The sequence below is a fragment of the Pristiophorus japonicus genome, chromosome 2 (assembly GCF_044704955.1).
Source record: "Pristiophorus japonicus isolate sPriJap1 chromosome 2, sPriJap1.hap1, whole genome shotgun sequence".
Lineage (NCBI taxonomy): Eukaryota > Metazoa > Chordata > Chondrichthyes > Pristiophoridae > Pristiophorus > Pristiophorus japonicus.
Window position 1 is genome coordinate 76378433 of NC_091978.1, and position 23367 is coordinate 76401799.

Consider the following 23367-nt stretch of genomic DNA (forward strand, 5'->3'; position numbering starts at 1 on the left):
TCTCTTTCCTCCTTTGGGACACGCCTCAAAACCTACTTCTTTGGCCAAGCTTTTGGTCACCTGTTCTAATATCTCCTTATATAGCTCGATATTATAGTGCATTTGCTTCATGGGTCTTTTGCTTAAGAATTCATAGCTACACATTTGCTGTAAAGAACTAGCTGGTTTATTAGCAAAGGTTTAACAATCAAACTGAACACTATCAGTTCATCCACCAGGCTCACAATTGCACACCTCATCGTGGAAAACCTGAACTCAATTAACTGCAGTTTTATTGAGTCTTGTTAACATCATGTGACTGGCTAAGTTACTCAGTGCAACAGCTCCACAACTATTTTGGTAGAAATTTTCATTCAAGTGGTTTTTTATTGAGGGCACTAAAAACACAAATTTACAATTGAACATAAAAGCGAACCTTTGTCAAATCAAATCAAATTAAAATTCTGTTCCCAGTTGAAATGATGCACTCCAGTCCCTCCGACGCCCACCTCTCGCGGAAGGCCGCGAGGTGGACACTGTGTACTCCATCTCCAGGGACACTTTGGCTCAAATATAACCGTGGAAGAGAGACAGGCAGTCGGGCTGAATGACCTCCTCGACCGCCTGCTGCCTGGATCGGTTAATGGCCACCTTGGCCATGCCCAGGAGCAGTCCTACGAGGAGGCCTTCCGACCTGCCCGCTCCCCTCCGCACAGGGTGCTCAAAGCTCAGGAGTGTGGGACTGAAGTGCAACCAGAATTTGAGGAGCAGCCCCTTCAAATATTGAAAGAGGGCCTGCAACCTCACACACTCCATATAAACGTGGAACACAGACTCTTCCAGACTGCAGGAATTGCAGGCAGCCTGGGAGTCCATGAACCGACTTAAAAACCGATTGCCCGGGACTGCCCCGTGCAACACCCTCCAGGCCAAGTCCCTAATAAATAAAGGGAGGACTCCTGTGTGGTGAGCAATCAATTGGGGACCCCCGCCTCCTCCAGACGGCAAGATGGTGCGCCATGGCATGTCCGGACGGCAGACGAGGATGGCACAGTGGAGAGTGTGCAAGAGCAGCCCGTACAGGAATCCTCTCTGTGCAGAACTGAAAGGCACGGAGGCGATTTCCCGGAGGAGGGTCAAGTTGTGAGGCGCCGGCTCCCGAGGGAGATTTCAGGGCTTGGCACCGATGAGGAACGGTGGTCAGTTCGGACGGGATTGCCGCACGTACTTGAGCATCCTTGACACACCTAATGGAGTCAGGGCCCAGTGCTGTTTTTATCGACTTGATGGCATTGGCCGCACGTCAGACATCAGCCCAGGTTAGGCACCATGGCAGCTCCTCTGGCGCCATCCAGCCTGCTCCTCCACCATCCAGTAGGTGCAACAGCTACACATGCCTGTGAGCATGCTCACAGGTGCATATATTACAGGTATCACATTTTGTTTGATAATCGCTCCTGTGAAGTGCCTTGGGATGTTTTAATATGTTAAAGGTGCTATATCAATGCAACTTGTTATTGCTAACATAACTGCCTTAGGTCAGGTTCTGGGATTGGAGATCTAACAGAGATAACTTTGTGGAAGTGATTTGCAGACCTCAAAGCTGCACAAAACTCGCTCTGTGACATTGCAGCAGACATTTTGAGGAAGAGCCGGCAGCAGTGGTATGCTGGAGTGATGTCATGGATCAAATGCCTGGTTCTCAAACTAACATCACATCTGATCCGTCAACCATTCCTTTTGCATGTGACAGTGGATGTGCCAGAAAGTAGGCAGAACCATAGTATTGGATGAGGCTAACTTGTTTGCAATGCCCTCACAATGCAAACTCCCAGGAGCTCTATGGTCATCAGAATCTGAGCAGGCTGTTAATGACACCCTGCAACCAGCCAATGCACTCACTCTTCCCACAAGGGAATCAGTTTGACATAGTAGGTTAGATGTCACACACGGGAAAGAAAGGACAACCAGTAAAGGGCAGCACCATGTAAAATGACACCAACCACATTCACACACCACACAATCGATGAGCTAAATGCAGTACAATTGACTTGAATGCTGTATGTTTTTTGATATTGGTTAGATAAAGTTGGAGAAAAAAGGTAAAACATTTTTTTTAAAGCTCTTTGTCTAAATGCACATAGCAATTGTAATAAAATAGATGAGTTGACGGCACAAATAGATACAAATGGCTATGATCTGATAGCTATTATGGAGATGTGGCTGCAAGGTGACCAGGACTGGGAACTAAATATTCAGGACAGACAGAAAGGAAAAGGAGGTGGGGTAGCACTGTTAATAAAGGATGGGATCAGTGCGTCAATGAGAAACAATGTTGGCTCAGAGGATCAAGATGTTGAATCAGTTTGAGTGGAGATAAGGAATAAGGAATAAGGGAAAAAGTCGCTGGCGGGCATAGTCTATAGTAGCTACACTGTTGGACAGATTATAAATCAAGAAATAATGGAGACTTGTAATAAAGGAACAGCAATAATCATGGGTGATTTTAACCTTCATATTGATTTGACAAAGCAAATTGGCCAGGGTAGCCTTGAGGAGGAGTTCATAGAATGTATCTGGGATAGTTTCCTTGAACAGTACATTGCGGAACCAACCAGGGAGCAGGCTATCTTAGATCTCGTACTGTGTAATGAGGCGGGATTAATAAATGATCTCTTAGTAAAAGATCCTCTAGGAATGAGTGACCATAATATGGTTGAATTTCAAATTCAGTTGGAGGGTGAGAAAGTTTGTTCTCAAACCAGGGTCCCAAGCTTAAATAAAGGAGACTATAAAGGTATGAGGGCAGAGTTGGCTAAAGTGGACTGGAAAAATCTACTATAAAGAATGGGACGGTTGATGAGCAGTGGCAGACATTTAAGGAGATCTTTCATAACTCTCAACAAAAATATATCCCAATGAGAAAGAAAGACTGTAAGAGAAGGGATAACCATCCATGGCTAACTAAGGAAATAAGGGAGGGTATCGAATTGAAAACAAAGGCATACAATGTGACCAAGACTAGTGGGAGGCCAGAGGATTGGGAAATTTTTAAAAGCCAGCAGAGAACGACTAAAAAAATGATTAAGAGAGGGAAGATAGATTATGAAAGTATATATTCAAAAGAGAGTTAGATAAGGCCCTTATGGCTAAAGGAATCAAGGGGTATGGAGAGAAAGCAGGAAAGGGGTACTGAGGTTGAATGATCAGCCATGATCTTATTGAATGGCGGTGCAGGCTCGAAGGGCCGAATGGCCTGCTCCTGCACCTAATTTCTATGTTTCTATGTTTCTATGTTTCTAAACTAACACAAAATATAAAAACAAATCGTAAGAGTTTCTACAGGTACATAAAAAGGAAAAGAGTGGCTAAAGTAAATGTTGGTCCCCTGGAGGATGAGACCGGGCAATTAATAATGGGGAACAGGGTAATGGCAGAGACGTTGAACAAATATTTTGTATCGGTCTTCACGGTAGAAGACACGAAAAACATCCCAATAGTGGATAATCAAGGGGGTATAGGTAGGGAAGAACTTAATACAATCACTATTACTAATGAAGTAGTACTAGGTAAAATAATGGGACAAAAGGCAGACAAGTCCCCTGGACCTGATGCCTTACATTCTAGGGTCTTAAGAGAAGTGGCTGCAGAAATAGTGGATGCTTTGGTTGTAATCTACCAAAATTCCCTGGATTCTGGGGCGGTCCCAGCAGATTGGAAAATCACAAATGTAACGCCCCTATTTAAAAAAGGAGGCAGACAAAAAGCAGGAAACTATAGACCAGTTAGCCTAACCTCTGTCATTGGCAAAATGCTGGAGTCCATTATTAAGGAAGCAATAGTGGGACATTTGGAAAAACATGATTCAATCAAGCAGAGTCAGCATGGTTTTATGAAAGGGAAATCATGTTTGACAAATTTGCTGGTGTTCTTTGAGGTTGTAATGAGCAGGGTGGATAAGGGGGAAGCAGTGGATGTGGTGTATTTGGGTTTCCAGAAAACATTCGATAAGGTGCCACATAAGAGGTTACTGCATAAGATAAAAGGGTGGGGTAATATATTAGCATGGATAGAGGATTGGCTAACTAACATAAAACAGAGAGTCGCGATAAGTGCGTCATTTTCCAGTTGGCAAACAGTGACTAGTGGGGTGCCGCAGGGATCGGTGCTGGGTCCTCAATTATTTACAATCTATATTAATGACTTGGATGAAGGGATCAAGTGTAATGTAGCCAAGTTTGCTGATGATACAAAGAAGATGTGTGGGAAAGCAAATTGTGAGGCGGACACAAAATATCTGCAAATGGAAATAGACAGGCTAAGTGAATGGGCAACAATCTGGCAGATGGAGTATAATGTGGGAAAATGTGAGGTTATCCACTTTGGCAGAAATAATAGAAAAACAAATTATAATTTAAATGGAAAAAAATTGCAAAGTGCTGCAGTACAGAGAGACCTGGGGGTCCTTGTGCATGAAACACATAAAGTTAGTATGCAGGTACAGCAAGTAATCAGGCAGGCAAAATGGAATGTTGGCCTTTATTGCAAGGGGGATAGAGTATAAAAGCAGAAAAGTCCTGCTACAACTGTACAGGGTATTGGTGAGGCCACACATGGAGTACTGCGTGCAGTTTTGGTCTCTGTATTTAAGGGAGGATCATCATCATCATCATCTTAAGCAGTCCCCCGGAAACAAGGAAGACATGCTTCCACTCTAAAAAAAAGTCCTTAAGTGGCTAAACAGTTCAATACGGGAACCACAGTTCCTGTCACAAGTGGGACAGATAGTCATTGAGGGAAAGGGTGCGTGGGACAGGTTTGCCACAAGCTCTTTCCGCTGCCTGCGCTTGATTTCTACATGCTCTTGGCAATGAGACTCAAGGTGCTCGGCCCCCTCCCGGATGCATTTCCTCCACTTAGAGTGGTCTTTGGCTAGGGACTCCCAGGTGTCAGTGGGGATGTTGCACTTTATCAGGGAGGCTTTGAGGGCGTCCTTGTAACGTTTCCTCTGCCCACCTTTGGCTCATTTGCCGTGAAGGAGTTTCGAGTCGAGCGCTTGCTTTGGGAGTCTCGTGTCTGGCATGCGAACAATGTGGCCTGCCCAGTGGAGATGATCAAGTGTGGTCAGTGCTTCAATGCTGGGGATGTTGGCCTGATCGACGACGCTAACGTTGATGCGTCTGTCCTGCCAGGGGATTTGCAGGATCTTGCGGAGACATCGTTAGTGGTATATACTTGCATTGGAGGCTGTTCAGAGAAGGTTCACTAGGTTGATTCCGGAGATGAGGGGGTTGGCTTATGAGGATAGGTTGAGTAGGTTGGGCGCATTGGAGTTCAGAAGAATGAAAGGTGATCTTATCGAAACATGCTCGACAAGGTTGATGCAGAGAGGATATTTCCACTCATAGGGGAAACTAAAACTAGGGGACATAGCCTCAGAATAAGGGGCCACCCATTTAAAACTGAGATGAGGAGAAATTTCTTCTCTCAGAAGGTTTGAAATCTATGGAATTCTTTGCCCCAGAGGCTGGGTCTTTGAATATATTTAAGGCGGAGATAGACAGATTTTTGAGTGACAAGGGAGTAAAGGGTTATGGGAAACGGGCAGGGAAGTGGAGCTGAGTCCATGATCAGATTAGCCATGATCTTAGTGAATGGTGGAGGAGGCTTTAGGGGCCAAATGGCCTACTCCTGATCCTATTTCTTATGTTCTTATGTTCTTATGTTCTTATGACGTAATAACGCAACAAAAAATGGCAATGCAGTTAGTGGGCTTGAAGAGGTAGCACAGAGTGAGCCACGTCAGGGTTAAAAAGGAACTGATGGCAGCAGAAAAGGTTCAGGGACCTGCTAGAAATATGGTTACTTGGCACCCATCAATAGCCCCACTGGAAGCAGAGTCATGCATTAACAGAGTGGGCAGCCATGTCATCCTGCTGTTGCTATTCAGTTGTGGGCTGTGAGTACATAAATCTAGGCTGACACTCCAGTGCAGTGCTGAGGGAGTGCAGAGGGAGTGCTGCACTGTCGGAGGTGCTGTCTTTCGGATAAGACATTAAACCGAGGCCCCGTCTGCCCTCCTAGGTAATCGTAAAAGATCCCATGGCACTATTTCGAAGAAGAGCAGGGGAGTTATCCCCGGTGTCCTGACCAATATTTATCCCTCAATCAACATAACAAAAACAGATTATCTGGTCATTTTCACATTGCTGTTGTGGAGCTTGCTGTATGCAAATTGGCTGCCGCGTTTCCTACATTACAACAGGGACTACACTTCAAAAGTACTTCAGTGATTGTAAAGCGCTTTGAGATGTCCAGTGGTCGTGAACAGCGCTATATGAATGTAAGTCTTTCTTTTTTCTTCCTGAGCATTTGTCACCTATTTGAGGTATGTATGGGCCATGCATTGGCTAATACTTTATTTCATCCCTATAATTAACTTGGAAAGAGGTGGAGACAGAACGGTTGAGGATGGTGGTGAGCCCAACTGCCACTGGCTGTGGTGTCCCTAAGTTGTAAGTTGGCGACAGGTGATCTTGTAGCAGATAGCACAGCTATGCAACTGGTTTCCAGAGACAGTTTCTTCCATCATTACCAGGTTGGTGTGCTGGAGCCTGCAGGTATGGTTAGTGATATAAAGGGAGGAGGGGGTGCAAGCAATTCAGCTCTGGTGAGCTGTCCTACCTGCTCGCGTATCACTTCGGTCATGAAATATTATTTTGGAGAGTATGAAAAGCAATTTGCATTATTAATTTTAATTTTGGATGGAAACTGCCACAAGACTCTGCAGTTTGCACTTAGATGCTTTGTTGCTCTCAGAGCTCCAGTAAAGGTTTGTATTGCAACAGCTTCTATATATGCCCCTTCATTTTTAAAGCTCTTCCAGTTCCACTGAGTATTTGTAAATTGTCAATTACCATCAGCTTTCTGGTGAAACAGCATCAACAACTTTAATTTATACAGTGAAACATCCCAAGGTGCTCACCAGGAGCCTTATCCAACAAAATGTGACACCGAGCCACGTAAGGAGATGGACAGATGAGCAAAGCTTGGTCAAAGAGGTAGATGTATTGAGCATTTTCAAAGAGGAGAGATGGGTAGAGGGGCAGAGAGAACTTAGGGAGGGTATTCCAGAGCTTAGGGCCTAGGCAACTGTAGGCATGGCTGTTACTGACACATTCCATACACATTATGAAGAATATACAAAAATTTAAACAAAATATAAGTTATAAAATTGAGAAGCAAGAGTACTCAAAAAGGGGAAAAACAAAAAAGTTACGCATACAAGTTTCTCGTCCTTTAAGAGCTTCCTTTTTTTGCCCACTCCAGATGGATAATCAAATGAATGAGAAATTGTGCTGTGCATTCTTATCATATATTTAAATGCATTTTAGTACTGAAATTAATAGGATGGCTAGAAAATAGTGTGCTGCGTGAATTAGGCCGGAAATGAAAGGGGAGGCAGAGAGGAAGCCGTAGACATTTGGGATGGGCAAGCAGCAGCAAGGCACCAAAGAGAGTGAGGCCACGGGCCTAAAGATAGTGTCTTTTCACAGGCACTGGTTATGGATGCCTGGTTACTCAACCAGAAAACACCAGGACTGGTTTGGTGAAAACGATCAGGAGATCCAAGAACTAATAGATCGTAAGCGCAGAGCATTTTTGAGCCTCAAGCAACAACCAAACTCGGGAGCTGCAAAGTAGCATTGCAGACGGCTCAAGGTTGAGGTCCAACAAAAACCCGGGACCTAAAGAACAGGTGGTGGATGGAGAAAGCGCAGGTGATACAACAACTAACCGACAGCCATGACATACGAGGATTCTTCACTGCAGTCAAGGCCACCTACGGTCCAAACTCCCAAGGCCCCACCCCACTCCTGGCAAAGAACGGGGAAACACTCATCAAAGACACCGAGGCTGTCAGGGCCCACTGGAAGGAACACTTTGAAGATCTTCTCAATTGAGACTTTGCCTTTCACTCGAGTTTTCTCATCTCCATCCCGCAGCATGCAACCTGCCACCACCTCAGTGAAACTCCAATGCTGCACGAGGTAGGCAAAGCCATAAAACAGCTCAAAAATAACAAGGCTACGAGTGCGGATAGAATTCCTGCTGAGGCGCTAAAATATGGCGGAGAGGCGCTATAGGCGTGGATACATGACCTCATCTCTCTCATTTGGAGGGAGGAGAGCATGCTGGGGGATCTCAGAGATGCAGTGATCATGTCCATTTTTTAAAAAGGGAACAAGTCCGACTGCGGCAACTACCGGGGAATCTCCCTGCTATCAGCCACTGGGAAGGTTGTCGCTAAAGTCCTCCTCAACCGTCTTCTCCCTGTGGCCGAGGAGCTCCTCCTGGAGTCACAGTGTGGATTTCGTCCCATATGTGGAACAACAGACATGATCTTTGCAGCACGACAACTGCAGGAAAAATGCAGGGAGCAGCGCCAGCCCTTATACATGGCCTTTTTTGATCTTACAAAGGCCTTTGACACTGTCGACCGAGAGGACTTATGGAGCGTCCTCCTCCGTTTTGGGTGCCCCCAAAAGTTTGTCAACATCCTTCACCTGCTCCACGATGACATGCAAGCCATGATCCTTACCAGCGGATCCGTTACAGACCTAATCCACGTCCGGACCGGTGTCAAACAGGGCTGCATCATCGCTCCAACCCTCTTCTCAATCTTCCTCGCTGCCATACTCCACCTCACTGTCAACAAGCTCCCCGCTGGAGTGGAACTAAACTACAGAACCAGTGGGAAGCTGTTTAACCTACGCCGCCTCCAGACCAGGTCCAAGACCACCCAAACCTCTGTCGTTGAGCTGCAGTACGCGGACGACGACTGTATCTGCGCACATTCTGAGGCTGAACTCGAGGATATAGTTGATGTATTTACCGAGGCATATGAAAGCATGGGCCTTACGCTTAACATCCGTAAGACAAAGATCCTCCACCAGCCTGTCCTCGCCGCACAGCACTGCCCCCAGTCATCAAGATTCACGGCACGGCCCTCGACAACGTGGACCACTTCCCATACCTCGGAAGCCTCTTCTAAACAAAGACAGACATTGATGTGGAGATCCAACATCACCTCCAGTGCGCCAGTGCAGCCTTCGGCCACCTGAGGAAAAGAGTGTTCGAAGACCAGGCCCTCAAACCTACCACCAAGCTCATAGTCTACAGGGCTGTATGGATCAGAGGTATGGGCGACTTTCAGAAGACACATCAAGTCCTGGAGATATATCACCAAAGATGTCTCCGCAAGATCCTGCAAATCCCCTGGGAGGACAGACGCACCAACATCAGTGTCCTCGCCCAGGCTAATATCCCCAGCATTGAAGCATTAGCCACACTGGATCAGCTTCGCTGGGCAGGCCACATAGTTCACATGCCAGACACAAGACACCCTAAGCAATTGCTTAATGCGAAGCTCCTTCATGGCAAAAGAGCCAAAGGTGGGCAGCGGAAACGTTACAAGGACAGTCTCAAAGCTCCCTGGTGAAGTGCGACATCATACTTAGGGGGTTGACTGTGGATGGGCAATGGCAGACATTTAGAGACCGCATGGATGAAGTACAACAATTGTACATTCCTGTCTGGCGTAAAAATAAAAAGGGGAAGGTGGCTCAACCGTGGCTATCTAGGGAAATCAGGGATAGTATTAAAGCCAAGGAAGTGGCATACAAATTGGCCAGAAATAGCAGCGAACCTGGGGACTGGGAGAAATTTAGAACTCAGCAGAGGAGGACAAAGGGTTTGATTAGGACAGGGAAAATGGAGTACGAGAAGAAGCTTGCAGGGAACATTAAGGCGGATTGCAAAAGTTTCTATAGGTATGTAAAGAGAAAAAGGTTGGTGAAGACAAACGTAGGTCCCCTGCAGTCAGAATCAGGGGAAGTCATAACGGGGAACAAAGAAATGGCGGATCAATTGAACAAGTACTTTGGTTCGGTATTCACTAAGGAGGATACAAACAACCTTCCGGATATAAAAGGGGTCAGAGGGTCTAGTAAGGAAGAGGAACTGAGGGAAATCTTTATTAGTCGGGAAATTGTGTTGGGGAAATTGATGGGATTGAAGGCCGATAAATCCCCAGGGCCTGATGGCCTGCATCCTAGAGTACTTAAGGAGGTGGCCTTGGAAATAGCGGATGCATTGACAGTCATTTTCCAACATTCCATTGACTCTGGATCAGTTCCTATGGAGTGGAGGGTAGCCAATGTAACCCCACTTTTTAAAAAAGGAGGGAGAGAGAAAACAGGGAATTATAGACCGGTCAGCCTGACCTCAGTAGTGGGTAAAATGATGGAATCAATTATTAAGGATGTCATAGCAGTGCATCTGGAAAATGGTGACATGATAGGTCGAAGTCAGCATGGATTTGTGAAAGGGAAATCATGCTTGACAAATCTTCTGGAATTTTTTGAGGATGTTTCCAGTAAAGTGGACAAAGGAGAACCAGTTGATGTGGTATATTTGGACTTTCAGAAGGCTTTCGACAAGGTCCCACACAAGAGATTAATGTGCAAAGTTAAAGCACATGGGATTGGGGGTAGTGTGCTGACGTGGATTGAGAACTGGTTGTCAGACAGGAAGCAAAGAGTAGGAGTAAACGGGTACTTTTCAGAATGGCAGGCAGTGACTAGTGGAGTGCCGCAAGGTTCTGTGCTGGGGCCCCAGCTGTTTACATTGTACATTAATGATTTAGACGAGGGGATTAAATGCAGTATCTCCAAATTTGCGGATGATACTAAGTTGGGTGGCAGTGTGAGCTGCGAGGAGGATGCTATTAGGCTGCAGAGTGACTTGGATAGGTTAGGTGAGTGGGCAAATGCATGGCAGATGAAGTATAATGTGGATAAATGTGAGGTTATCCACTTTGGTGGTAAAAACAGAGAGACAGACTATTATCTGAATGGTGACAGATTAGGAAAAGGGAAGGTGCAACGAGACCTGGGTGTCATGGTACATCAGTCATTGAAGGTTGGCATGCAGGTACAGCAGGCGGTTAAGAAAGCAAATGGCATGTTGGCCTTCATAGCGAGGGGATTTGAATACAGGGGCAGGGAGGTGTTGCTACAGTTGTACAGGGCCTTGGTGAGGCCACACCTGGAGTATTGTGTACAGTTTTGGTCTCCTAACTTGAGGAAGGACATTCTTGCTATTGAGGGAGTGCAGCGAAGGTTCACCAGACTGATTCCCGGGATGGCGGGACTGACCTATCAAGAAAGATTGGATCAATTGGGCTTGTATTCACTGGAGTTCAGAAGAATGAGAGGGGACCTCATAGAAACGTTTAAAATTCTGACGGGTTTAGACAGGTTAGATGCAGAAAGAATGTTCCCAATGTTGGGGAAGTCCAGAACCAGGGGTCACAGTCTGAGGATAAGGGGTAAGCCATTTAGGACCGAGATGAGGAGAAACTTCTTCACCCAGAGAGTGGTGAACCTGTGGAATTCTCTACCACAGAAAGTAGTTGAGGCCAATTCACTAAATATATTCAAAAGGGAGTTAGATGAAGTCCTTACTACTCGGGGGATCAAGGGTTATGGCGAGAAAGCAGGAAGGGGGTACTGAAGTTTCATGTTCAGCCATGAACTCATTGAATGGCGGTGCAGGCTAGAAGGGCTGAATGGCCTGCTCCTGCACCTATTTTCTATGTTTCTATGTTTCTATCATTCTTGCTATTGAGGGAGTGCAGCGAAGGTTCACCAGACTGATTCCCGGGATGGCGGGACTGACCTATCAAGAAAGACTGGATCAACTGGGCTTGTATTCACTGGAGTTCAGAAGAATGAGAGGGGACCTCATAGAAACATATAAAATTCTGACGGGGTTAGACAGGTTAGATGCAGGAAGAATGTTCCCAATGTTGGGGAAGTCCAGAACCAGGGGTCACAGTCTAAGGATAAGGGGTAAGCCATTTAGGACCGAGATGCGGAGGAACTTCTTCACCCAGAGAGTGGTGAACCTGTGGAATTCTCTACCACAGAAAGTTGTTGAGGCCAATTCACTAAATATATTCAAAAAGGAGTTAGATGAGGTCCTTACTGCTAGGGGGATCAAGGGGTATGGCGAGAAAGCAGGAATGGGGTACTGAAGTTGAATGTTCAGCCATGAACTCATTGAATGGCGGTGCAGGCTAGAAGGGCCGAATGGCCTACTCCTGCACCTATTTTCTATGTTTCTATGTTTCTATGTTTCTATCATCACTGACGCATGGGAGACCCTGGCCGAAGACTGCCCCTAGGTGGAGAAAGTGCATCCGGGAGGGCGTGGAGCTCTTCGAATCTCAACGCTGCGAGCGTGAAGAGGTCAGGCGCAGGCAGCGGAAGGAGCGTGTGGTAAATCAGTGCCCCCCACCCCTTCCCCCAAAGAATATTTGTTCCACATGTGACAGGGTCTGTGGCTCTCGTGTTGGACTGTTCAGCCACCAAAGAACTCACTTTAGGAGTGGAAGCAAGTATTCCTCGATTTCGAGGAACTGCCTATGATGATGATGATGGAAGATAGTGAGTTTTTGGCAGAAGTCATGGGTTCTAGGAATGGTCTGTTGACATGCTATTTTCCTCTCAAATGCAAAATGCAACCAGCTGAAAGAAAATAAGAACACAGCGTGCATGTGCATTCTTGCATGCACCAACCTGGGTTGTGAAATATATGGGAAGGTTGTGCATGAGCTGGTGATGTTTGTGAGATATTGAGCCATGCACTGGCAAAGTTGTTGGAGTGATTGGTAATTTAAAATAAAATGTTCTCTGGATGTGGGTTACCCTGGCAAAGCTGCATTTATTGCCCACCTTTAGTCACATGAGAAGATGGTAGTGCACCTTCTCCTTGAACTAATGCAGTCCTTGTATTAATTGTGCTCAACAATGGTATAAGGTAGGAAATTCCACAATTTTAACCAAATGAATATGAAGGAACAGTGCTATATCTGTAATATGGATTACTGGTGCACCTAGTGGACTACTGTGGTAATGCAGCTATTGCTATTTATAATAATAAAAAGGTCAGGTCACCTGACAAGTTCATGTGTTAAGAGCCATCTTGTTGTCTGTGTGTTTGTGATGTTGTAGAGAACATACCACATTTGGCATTGAAGGATGGGATAATTAGATATCCTAGCTGAGATTTTTGTTGCTGGAAGATTCCAGCCAAACAGAGAGACTAGAGAGGTCCTTTGTGTTGCAGAACAGCAAAAAATCCAAGGTAAATTACAAGCACAATTGGCTGAACTGAAGAGTTCAGATGGCTGCGCCTATGGGAATAATAGGGTGCTTGGGTGCATTTCAACGCGACCGAGAGACTTTTGGAGCATATGTGGAGCGGCTAGAAATGTTTTTCACTGCAAATAGTGTCATCGAAGTCCCCGATGATGAAAACGGTAATTGGGTGGTTTTAGTAAGAAAGCGGGCAATTTTCCTCACTGAAGCAGACCCCAAGGTATATGAAACTCTGAAATATGTGCTTGTTCCCATCAAGCCAAAGGACACATCACTTATGGAGATTCTAAGCTGTTAGAACAGCACTACAATCCTGAGCCCCTAGAAATTGCTGAAAGTTATCGTTTTGGAATACAAAATCAATTACCTGACGAGAGTATCAATGAGTACATTGTAGCATTAAAAAAGCTATCCATTCACTGTCATTTCGTAAACTGTCAGGACCGAGAATTGCGTGACTGCTTTGTTTGTGGGATGAAAAATAAAGCGATTAGGAGGACGTTGTTGACAACCCCTAACTTGACTCTTGGTTTAGCTTGTCAGACAGCTATGTCAATGGAAGTGGTCGACCAATATTCCTGAGAATTTACCGCCATTTCCAGTCGTCAGACAACCAAGGTCAATCGCCTGCAGGTTAAAAGTAAAAGGCAGTTGGGTCCCAAGGCCTCAGCAGCTGGTCAAGATAGAGCATTGAAGTCATGCTATCGGTGCCTGGGACAACACATTGCTTAAAGTTGTCCATATGTGAAAGCAGAGTGTTTCTTCTGCAGGAAAACTGGGCATCTTGCAAAGGCATGCCGACTTAAGAATAAACCAACTTTCAAGGCTATAAGTAGAAATCCCCAGAGACTACATAGCATGGAAGAAAAGCAACAGGATGAAGAGATACACATCATCAGGAGGGTATCTAACAGTGATTCAAAAAGTATCGTTATCGAAGTAGATGTTGCAGGAATCAAGATACCCATGGAAATTGACACTGGTACATCTGTGAGCATAGCACCGGAATCGGTATATCTTGACAAATTGAGTGATAGATATATCTGCAAGTTTATTCAGGGGAGCAAATTCCAGTGGTAGCTCATATCACCGTACTGGTAAAATACAATTTCAGAGCTTGCCTCTCTTAATAGTGGTACGAAACAAGCCTGCCTTACTAGGTAGAAATTGATTGGGATCACTGAAGCTGGATTGGAATGAGATTTTTCATGTTGAAATGAGATTTGCATCGAAGGATGATGTCATCAAGAAGTATCCAAAGGTGTTCTGTGAAACAAGCAGTCTGATCCAAGGCTTCAAGGCGAGTGTCAGAATACAGAAGGATGGGAGACCAGTTTACAGCAAGCCATGTCCCATACCATATAATAATAATAACTTTTATTTATATATTTTATTCATATGCACAGAAGGAGAGAGTTGAGCAAGAACTCAAAAGACTAGAGACTGAGAACATTATCTCTAAGATTATCTCTATGTAATTGGGCTACACCCATTGTTGTTGTACCGAAGTCAGATGGCAAGGTAAGGTTGTGTGGTGATTATATAGTAAACCAAGTTCTAGAGGGTAATCTCCCCAATATATTGCCAAATGCAGAAGATTTGTTCACAACACTGACAGATGGTCAGATCTTCTCAAAGTTAGATCTTACAAATGCTTACTTACAGCTTGAACTAGATGAGGAGTCCAAGTCATGCTTGACTATAAATACTCATCTAGGCCTATATCAATTTAATTGGCTACCCCTGCCATATTCCAAGGGGTGATGAATCAGATTTTGCAAGGCATTTAAGAGGTAGTATGTTATTTAGATGACATACTAATTTCAGCACCAAACAGGCAAATCCACAATAACATATTGAATGAAGTGCTCAAACGGCTAGAGAAGCACAGAGTACAAGTGGCTGCTCATAAGTGTGAGTTATTTCAAAACTCCGTGGAATACTTAGGGTACAGAATAGACAAAGATGGTTTACATCCAACCAAGGGAAAACTGGATGCAATCAGAAATGCACCCACTCCCACGAATGCCACTGAACTTCGATCATATTTGGGTCTTTTAAACTATTATGGGAAGTTCCTACCAAATTTGGCTACAGTGTTACATCTACTGAATAAGCTGTTGAAAAAACAGGTGAGTAGAAGTGGTCAGAAGAATGCGATGCAGCATTTAAGGAGTGTAAAAGCCGATTGCTAGAGAGCACCATATTAGTTCACTATGACGTATCTAAGAAACATAGAAACATAGAAAATAGGAGTAGGAGTAAGCCATTCGGCCCTTCGAGCCTGCACCGCCATTCAATAAGATCATGGCTGATCATTCCCTCAGTACCCCTTTCCTGCTTTCTCTCCAAACCCCTTAACCATAAGGGCCATATCTAACTCCCTCTTGAATATATCCAATGAACTGGCATCAACAACTCTCTGCGGCAGGGAATTCCAAAGGTTAACAACTCTCTGAGTGAAGAAGTTTCTCCTCACCTCAGTCCTAAATGGCCTACCCCTTATCCTAAGACTATGGTCCCTGGTTCTGGACTTCCCCAACTTCGGAAACATTCTTCCTGCATCTAACCTGTCAAGTCCCATCAGAATCTTATACGTTTCTATGAGATTCCCTCTCATCCTTCTAAATTGCAGAGAATAAAGGCCCAGTTGATCCAGTCTCTCCTCATATGTCAGTCCAGCCATCCATGGAATTAGTTTGGTGAACCTTTGCTGCACTCCCTCAATAGCAAGAATGTCCCTCCTCAGATTAGGAGACCAAAACTGAACACAATATTCCAGGTGAGGCCTCACTAAGGCCCTGTACAACTGCAGTAAGACCTCCCTGCTCCTATACTCAAATCCCCTAGCTATGAAGGCCAACATACAATTTGTCTTCTTCACCGCCTGTTGTACCTGCATGCTGACCTTCAATGACTGATGAACCATGACACCCAGGTCTCGTTGCATCTCCCCTTTTCCTAATCTGCCACCATTCAGATAATATTCTGCCTCGTGTTTTTGCCACCAAAATGGATAACCTCACATTTATCCACATTATACTGCATCTGCCATGCATTTGCCCACTCACCTAACCTGTCCAAGTCATCCTGCAGCCTCTTAGCGTCCCCCTCACAGCTCACACCGCCACCCAGTTTAGTGTCATCTGCAAACTTGGAGATATTACACTCAATTCCTTCATCCAAATCGTTAATGTATATTGTAAAGAGCTGGGGTCCCAGCACTGAGCCCTGCGGCACTCCACTAGTCATTGTCTGCCATTCTGAAAAGGACCCGTTTATCCTGATTCTCTGCTTCCTGTCTGCCAACCAGTTCTCTATCCACGTCAGTAGATTACCCCCAATACTATGCGCTTTGATTTTGCACACCAATCTCTTGTGCGGGACCTTGTCAAAAGACTTTTGAAAGTCCAAATACACCACATCCACTGGTTCTCCCTTGTCCACTCTACTAGTTACATCCTCAAAAAATTCCAGAAGATTCGTCAAGAATGATTTCCCTTTCATAAATCCATGCTGACTTGGACCGATCCTGTCACTGCTTTCCAAATGCACTGCTATTTCATCCTTAATGATTGATTCCAACATTTTCCCAAACTGCTGATGTCAGGCTAACCGGTCTATAATTACCCGTTTTCTCTCTCCCTCCTTTTTGAAATAGTGGTGTTACATTAGCTACCCTCCAGTCCATAGGAACTGATCCAGAGTCGATAGACTGTTGGAAAATGATCACCAATGCATCCACTATTTCTAGGGCCACTTCCTTAAGTACTCTGGGATGCATACTATCAGGCCCCGGGGATTTATCGGCCTTTAATCCCATCAATTTCCCTAACACAATTTCCCGCCTAATAAGGATATCCTTCAGTTCCTCCTTCTCACTAGACCCACTGTCCCCTCATGCATTCGGAAGGTTATTCGTGTCTTCCTTCATGAAGACAGAACCGAAGTATTTGTTCAATTGGTCTGCCATTTCTTTGTCCCCCATTATAAATTCACCTGAATCCGACTGCAAGGGACCAACATTTGTCTTCACTAATCTTTTTCTCTTCACATATTTATCGAAGCTTTTGCATTCAGTTTTTATTTTTCCTGCAAGCTTCCTCTCATACTCGATTTCCCCCCTCTTAATTAAACCCTTAGTCCTCCTCTGTTGAATTCTAAATTTCTCCCAGTCCTCAGGTTTGTTACTTTTTGTAGCCAATTTATATGCCTCTTCCTTGGTTTTAACACTGTCCTTAATTTCCCTTGTTAGCCACGGTTGAGCCACCTTCCCCATTTTATTTTTACTCCAGACAGGGATGTACAATTGCTGAAGTTCAACCATGTGATCTTTAAATGATTGCCATTGCTTATCCATTGAAAATCAAGCTAGCATGTGACGCCTCTCCGTATGGAGTTGGGGCAATGATCTCTCATGTACTACATCGTGGGGAGGAGAGACCAATTGCTTTTGCTTCACACACTCTCGGTGTCAGTGAGCGTAATTATGCATAGATCGAAAGGGAAGCTTTAGCATTAATTTTTGGGGTCAAGAAGTTCCACAAATACTTGTGTGGTCATACGTTTACCATAATTATGGACCATAAGCCCCTGACAGCAATCCTCCATTCAAAGTCCCCAGTTCCAACCTTAGCTGCAGTCCGAATATAGAGATGGGCTTTAATTTTGTCAGCATATACATATGACATTGAGTACACAGGATCAGCTGATTACAGTAATGTTGATGCTTTATCTAGGTTTCCATCCCCATCACAAGTTACACCCAATGGGGAAGAAGTGTTCTATTTTTCATACAATTGAAGAACTGCCAGCTGAATAGATTGGTAGAGTAACCAAACGTGACCCAGTTATGTCAAAGGTGTATGATTACATTGCAAATGGCTGGCCAAACCAGGTAACAGAGAAATATGAAATATATTCATCCATACTTTGTTTGTAGAATGAATTATCAGTGGATAAAGATTGTATCATGTGGGGTGCAAGAGAGGTTATAGCAAATAAATTCAGGTTCAAATTATTAGGAGATCTTCATGTCCAGCACCTGGGAATGTGCTTGACCAAGAGTTCAGAAGAATGAGAGGGGATCTCATAGAAACGTTTAAAATTCTGACGGGTTCAGACAGGTTAGATGCAGGAAGAATGTTCCCAATGTTGGGGAAGTCCAGAACCAGGGGTCACAGTCTAAGGATAAGGGGTAAGCCATTTAGGACCAAGATGAGGAGAAACTTCTTCACCCAGAGAGTGGTGAACCTGTGAAATTCTCTATCACAGAAAGTTGTTGAGGCCAATTCATTAAATATATTCAAAAAAGAGTTAGATGAAGTCCTTACTACTAGGGGGATCAAGGGGTATGGCGAGAAAGCAGGAATGGGGTACAGAAGTTGCATGTTCAGCCATGAACTCATTGAATGGCGGTGCAGGCTAGAAGGGCCGAATGGCCTACTCCTGCACCTATTTTCTATGTTTCTATGTTTCTATGACATGTCCGAGCACACCTGCCTTCGGAGACTGCGCTTCCACAAGGTGGTGATCAATGAAATATGCGAGCTCATCAGGCCACATATGCAGCCTGCCATTAGGACATCAGTGTCGGTCGAGGTCAAGGTCACTGCGGCATTGTCTTTCTACGCGTCCAGTTCCTTTCGGGCCTCCGCGGTCGAGATTTCCCCTCTGTCTCACCATCCCACCCATCGCTGCATTAGACAGGTCACGGAGGCCCTGTATGCACATAGGATAGACTTTATCAGCTTCCCCATGACCATCATCATCTTCATAGGCAGTCCCTCGGAATCGAAGAAGACTTAAAATGAGTCCTTAGATGGCTGAACAGTCCAATGCGATAACCACAGACCCTGTCACAAATGGGACAGATAATCAATGAGGGAAAGAGTGGGTGGGCATCTAAGTTCCCGGGCAACTATGGTGGTGCAGTGTTCCAGCCTGTCGCTGTTGTAGTTGTTCATGAGGGTCATGACGTTCCATGTCCCGAACTTCATGTTAGAGGAGTGGAAGATACCTGTGCGTGAGTTCTTTTAACGTGGAGTGGTCGTTGCACACTGGCTACCACACGAGCTTAGCTGAGCAAGGTCTTGATCCAGTGGCAAGGGGCTCCAAGACAACTGGAGACCAGGAACTGCTGTGTGGGTCTAGTTGCCTACAACGAGATGTTGGCCGCAGGCTTGGCGCTGGGTAGCACCCTTGATGGTAAGTGGTCCAAGGCTTGGTTGGGGCAGGCAGTGGGAGGGTCAGTGGAGCAGGGGAGCTCCCTAGGGAGCTGTCACCCCAGCGGCCATCTTGCACCATGCCACAGTTATAGAAGTGAACTAAACACATTTCTTGGTTCCTTCAATATGTTCCAAGGAATCCTAAAGATGATTCAGATTCTAACTTATTTGTCAGTTACTGCCCATATTCTTAACTTGGTTACTTACTTAATATATTATTTCTAATCTTTAAATCAGCACACTGCTTTTGGAGTAGGAGGTATCATGACCACAGAGGCTCAGACTGACAGGGCTGGAGCATTCAACCACATTGCTAAGTTTCCCAGGGTGCAGGGAGCAATACAGTGCACTCACATCGCCATGTGGGCAGCTTCTCAGGACCGATAGCTTTTTCGTAACAGAAAAGGATTTCACTCCCTGAAGGTCCAACTAGTTGTCGACCATAACCAGATCATAATGGCAGTGAATGCCAAATGTCCGAGCAGCTTCGATGAGGCTCACATCCTACGTGAGAGCATTGTCTCTGACATGTTTAAGAATCAGCCACAAGGACGATGCTGGATGCTTGGTGACAACCGATATGGCCTAGCCACCTGGCTGATGACCCCGCTGCGTGACACCCACACCGAGGCCGAGAAGTGATACAACCAGAGCCACAGAGACACGGGCATTGTGATCCAGAAAACAATAACTGTGTCTAAGTCACGCTTTAGATGCCTGGAGCACTCAGGAGGGGAGCTACAATACAATCTTGAGCAAGTAGCTAAATTTGTGGTCATTTGCTCCATGCTGCACAACCTGGCTATCAGGAGGGGAGAAGAATTGCCAGAAGGAACTGATGCTCCACTTCAGGAGAGAGCGAAAGAGGAGGGCAAGAGGCTGGGCACTGACCTAGGGCCAGACAATCAGGCTGGCTATTCAACCATGCCCATGCCCCCCTCCAGACTGCAGGAACGGGCCCATGGTGGCTACATAGCTGCAAGACTCTTAGGTCAAGAGCTGATAACTGAACGATTTGCCTGAAAGAACGTTGCTGTGAGTGACAACGCTGACACACTGCTCTGTGGGTGTGCAGCTCAATGGTGGCCATCATCTTGGTGCCAGTTAAAGTTTAAGTTGATTCAATTGAAGTTTTATTTAACCCTTTCATGTTAAGGAATCACCGGTGTGTAACGGTCCAGCTATTTGAGACAATAAGCAATAAGGTTATGTTGAATAACATTTTTTTTATACGAACATTGGTCTGAAATCATAAGTATCACAGCCAAAAACAACCCACCCCCGCCCACACCCCACTTATTCCACCATTGACATCAATCAAATGGTCAACATGACCAGCAACATAGAAATCAAATGCAAAGCAGGAGAGTGGCCCCCTCCCTTCATTCTTTACAACAAATTGCATGCACCCAGATGGTGATATAACACAGCTCACACCTCACTTTCCTTCCCCCGTCCCCTTCTTCTCCCCACCTCTATCCCTTCCCCTCCTTGCTCCACACCGCCTGGACGAAGGGCTGATCAGATGGTGCCTTATTGGGGGGGGGGGTGAGGAAGGCAGAGGCGGTGGTTGGATGTGTATGGGAGCGGGGGGTGCCGAGGGGGGAACATTCTCTGATCCAGAACAGGATCTTGGTCCTGTCGTTCGCAGTGGTGGTGCGGAACCTAGGGGTGGAGTGCCGCTGGGACCACTGGGAGGCGTGTGCCAGCAGTGTTCCTGGCTATCACCTCTAGGGTCTCCGCTATCCGTGAAACGTACTCAGTCATGGTGCCCAGCTGTCGGGATATGTCCCCCAATGGTCACCATTGGTCACCAATGTCTACAGTCCTCCTGGACAACTGTACCATCTCTCCGCTCTCATGTGGTACTCGTGGACCAGACCTGCCGCGTCCACGAAACGTCCGTGGGGTCGGCACTGTTCTGGGGACAAATGGGGTGCCCTATGGCGAGCTGCTTGGGGCCGGTACCTCCAGAGTGGAGGACCATTAGATGGCCTTGGGGTGGAATGGCTTCTGGAGCATGGCGATGCAGGTTCCTCGAAGTCCGCGCTCTCATCGGTAGAGAACAAACCCAGCGGATTGACGAGCGCGAATCGGAGCTCCTCAGCACCAGATGTAGGATCGTCTGGCACGTCCCCACCTTCTAGCCTCTGTGGTCTTGCCTGGGGCCGCGCTGCTGGCTGAGCTGCAAAACACAAATGTCATATCTACAGTGAGCACACAACACACAACCTGTAAGATGGCTGCAGGTTCCGGAAACGTCGGACCTGCTGGCCAGGTGACCTGCTCTTTATTAAACAGCACTAGCTGCAGTAACACAGGCATCCACAGTGTGGCGTCACAGACATCAAACTTCCCCCTCCTTAATGAAAAAGTTATTATATCAAACAATCATCATACATAACTTGCATGGTTATATAAAACAAAGGATATGGACTTATTTTGGCATATTTACAAATCAAGCTTAACCACTTGTTTTCTGTTTTGAAGAGGATACCTTCGCTCTCGAACATAACCTTCCAAACATGGTGTCGAATTTAAACTCATTCATGCTGATCCTGAGGGAAGTTTTCCTCCAAGGGATGCCCTTGATTTCCATTTGAACTTCCTCTAACTTCAGATTGTTTGTTTTCCTGACTCGGACTCAGACTTAAATTCTGACTTTCACTTGGATTTATTTCCAATACATTGGATGTAGGATATGCTACTGGTTTATCAAAACTATCTGATGAGTCAGAAATAATTGAATCACTCCCACTCTCAATTACTTCCATGTCTGCGGGTAAAATATGATCAATGTGAACAAACCTAACCTGTCCATTGTCAAACACCTTGACCAAATATATGCGAGGACCACATACCTTCACCACTCTTCCTGCTAACCACTTTACCCACTTATGGTGATGGTTCTTCACTCTCCTGATTTAATTTCACACTTCTCTCTTTTACTCTACCTCTATCATGATTCTCTTTCTGTCTTAATTGTGTCTCTTCTACGGACTGTGCCAAGTTTGGCTTTAACAACAAGAATCTGGTTTGCGGCTGTCATTTGAGAAACAACTCTGCTGTTGTTCTATCAGTAATTGTGTGAGGAGTATTACGATATGTTATTCGAAAATTAGCCAATTTGTGGTCCAATGACAATTGTCATTTCTTTGAATTTGGATCTAACATTTGTTTGATGAGGATACATTTTATAATTTGGACAGTGCGCTCTGCTGCACCAGTCGAAGCAGGGTGGTACGTTGGGACCTTGGTATGTTTCACACCATTTTTGCTCGTGAACTGTGCAAATTCTTCTGAATGAAATTGTGGTCCATTATCCGAAACAATTTCTTTGGGAGGCCAAATGAAGAAAGCAATTTTCGCAAAATGTCTAATGTTTTTCTTGTTGTTATATTCCACATCGGAAACGCCTCAACCCACTTCGAATGGCTATCAATCACAATGAACAATTATTGTCCTTCTAGCTCAGCAAAATCAATATGTAACCTTTGTCACACCTTGGGAGGCCATTTCCATGGCTATAATGGTATTGATCGTGTTTTTTGCTTACCCATTGACATGTTGTACACTGACCAACTATGTGCTCTAAATCTTTATCAAGACCTGGCCACCATAAGTAACTGCTTGCAAAACACTTGGTCAAACACATTCCCAAGTGCTGGTCATGGAGTTCTCCGAATAATTTGGATCTAAATTTATTTGGTATAACCACTCTTGCACCCCACATGATACAATCTTTATCGACTGATAATTCATTTCTACGAATGAAGAATGGATGAATATCTTTGTCTGTTACCTGGTTTGGCCATCTGTTTGCAATATAATCATACATCTTTGACATAACTGGGTCACGTTTGGTTGCTCTACCAATCTCTTCAGCTGTGACTGGCAGTTCATCAATGTATGAAAAATAGAACACCTCTTCCCTA